Genomic DNA, 2,724 nt, shown 5'->3' with positions numbered 1-2,724 from the left:
ATAAAGTTGAGAATAATAAGCTGATGAGAATAACTGAATGAATTATTTGTAGAGCTGGATGAAAACAAAACTTATTTAAATCCTTGTGCTTGACTTGAATTTTTTTTCTTGGTTTTCTTAGGTTCTTATAAATATTTGAGAGCTTAATCATGATTGGTGAATTAATTCCTTGAATTTGAAAATCATTTACGCTTACTGAATTTTTATTGTGGAATGGTTAATAAATATCTTAATACTTGCTTGCTTGTTATTAAAGATGAAATCCTAGATGATGTATGCTTAAGAAGATGATTTAGGCAAATGTTTTTTTGAATGTTTGAGCCTTTCGAGCCAGCCTTTATAAATAAATCTCTAGTTACCAATTTTGAGCTTTATTTGATTATCTTTATTGTTGGATACTATTGTTGAGTCTAACTTGAACCCTTAACAACTAACTTTCCTTTGATCTTACCATGACTGTATAAAATTTATTGGGTGATTGGTTTGTGAAGGGGTATGTGAACAATAGAAAGATTGAGAGAAAAGAATAAAAAGTATGGACAATGAACTTCACTCCAGTTGGTAATATGAAGAAATAAATTTGGGGAAGTATAGTATCATTTTTTTTTTAAAAAAAAAACAATAGAAATGAAAAAAATAGAAGAAAGAAAAAGTATGATGATTGATGTGTCTGTATATTCTCTTAAATAAAAAATAAATGGGAGTTTTGGGAATGTTTTTGGGGATTTTAAGGTGTGTTATAAATTTGGTTTGTTTGTTTTGTATGCTCATGGTAACTTTTTAGTCTAAAATGACATTTCAGCTTCCTTTTTCTAAGACGTTTATTATAAGCCTTAAAAGTCCTTTTGATTCTTGTGCATTTGTTCTTTACATTAGGGGAGAGTAGTAGGTAATGCAAGCATATGAGATATTGGTATTGGTTATGTGATAAGAATCCAGTTTGTATAAAATATTTCAAATACATGATGTTTAGTAATCATGGTTAATAGAGCTTTTCTTTATTTGGATCTATGTATGTTGAGGAAATATCTTGGTTGTAAATTTGGATTGTTGAGATGTTGAGTTTTTGAAGGTTATATGAGCATTTCATTTGTAATTTTGAGGCTTGATTTGTCATTGATAACTTGGTGTGTTGTTGCTTGTTTATTTTGTATTTTGGGTATAAGTTTAGTTTGGGGGAGTTTGTTGAGTCTATTTTAGTACAGCTTTTAGAGTGTGTTTTAAAGTGTGTTCAAGTCTTTAAAGTGATTTTGTGTTGTATTCTACTTGTGTTTGGTGTGTGTTTTCAGGGTTTAACAGTTGATCAAGGGATGGTGTGGATGTGGTGTGAAATGTGCTGAATTGAGGATGATTTCAGTAGTTTCTGCATATAGTTTTATGAATGGTTGCTCATGGAAACCTACAGAGACCACAGTAGTGAAAATGGAGTTTGAAAAGTGATTTAAAAAATATTGGACAATGGGGTCGCGATGCAAGTATAGTCACGATGCAATCAATGTCAAACTGAATGCTAAATTTTGGAGAAAGGAAGGGCGACGATGCTTGAATTAGAGTTGCGGCGCGTATACTCATTGTTAAATAGAGATGTGATGCTTGAGAAGTCATATACAAGCCGAATCTGGTCATCTAGAGGTGGGCTACAGCCCGTGTATTAGGGGGCCGCGGCGTGTCACAGACCGCCAACTTGACTCCTCAAATTGACGGAATGTGTGGCACTTGTTAGCACTCTCATCTAGCAAGTCAGCCTAAAATTCACACCTACGACAAAAAAACCCAATAGTTAGCCATGATACAAGTCTCACACATGTAAGGGCAATGACAAAGCATGAGCAAGCACAAAGCAAGCCATCCAAGGGAAACATCCCACACAACAAATAAAGCATACAACATAAGCAAGTGGCACGCAATGGCCCAACAAAGGTATCAAACAAGCAACACATAGACCATAAAGGAAGCATACGCAAAGGGACATGGATAAACATCGTTTTATTCACATAAGGCCTTGATAGGGAAGGGAGTACACAACTTAAGCCCCTATCTGTTGGTGGCCATGGTGCTTCTCTAAGTCACTAGGTCACCTCTCCTAAGGAGCATTCTAAGGAAATAAAGTCTTCCCAGGAACATATATGATTTTCTCGTGGGAGACATATGCATAATTACAAAAGTGCCATCCCCTACCCTTGAGGTTACTCGGTGCAAGACTTGACTAATGATGACGTACCAAGGCATGCTCATACATAAAAAATGGCCCCCTAGAGGTGTGTCATGTCACAGCATGTCACACTCTCCCCCACTTAAATCTTCGGCGTCCTCGACGAGCCTGCCCCTTGCTGATCTTCAATCTTCTGCGTATGCTTGTGCAAGTCCTCCGCCCTTTCCCAGCAAATTTCTTCATCTCCGAGCCCTTTCCACTTCACCAGAAACTCTTTCTTCTTCTTTCTGTCCACGACCACGGTCTTCTCTGCTAGGATTTCTTCAGGTTGTTTGCTGCTTCGTGGCTTGATGCTGACTCCTTCTCTAGTAGACTAGTTGTGAGCTGGATCTTCATGATACGATTTTAGGTTGCTAACATGCAAGAGTGGGTGTACCTTCATCCATTCTGGTAAGCTGAATTTGTAGAAGGTTAGGCCCATTTTCCAGATGACTGCAACAGGACCCTCGTATTTTCAGACGAGTCTGATGTCCTTATTCCCTCAGAATCATAGTTGTTCGGGCCTCAGATTG

The sequence above is a fragment of the Humulus lupulus genome, chromosome 5, assembly GCF_963169125.1.
Source record: "Humulus lupulus chromosome 5, drHumLupu1.1, whole genome shotgun sequence".
NCBI lineage: Eukaryota > Viridiplantae > Streptophyta > Magnoliopsida > Rosales > Cannabaceae > Humulus > Humulus lupulus.
The sequence above is the reverse complement of the archived record's forward strand: the minus strand, read 5'-3'. Positions refer to the sequence as shown.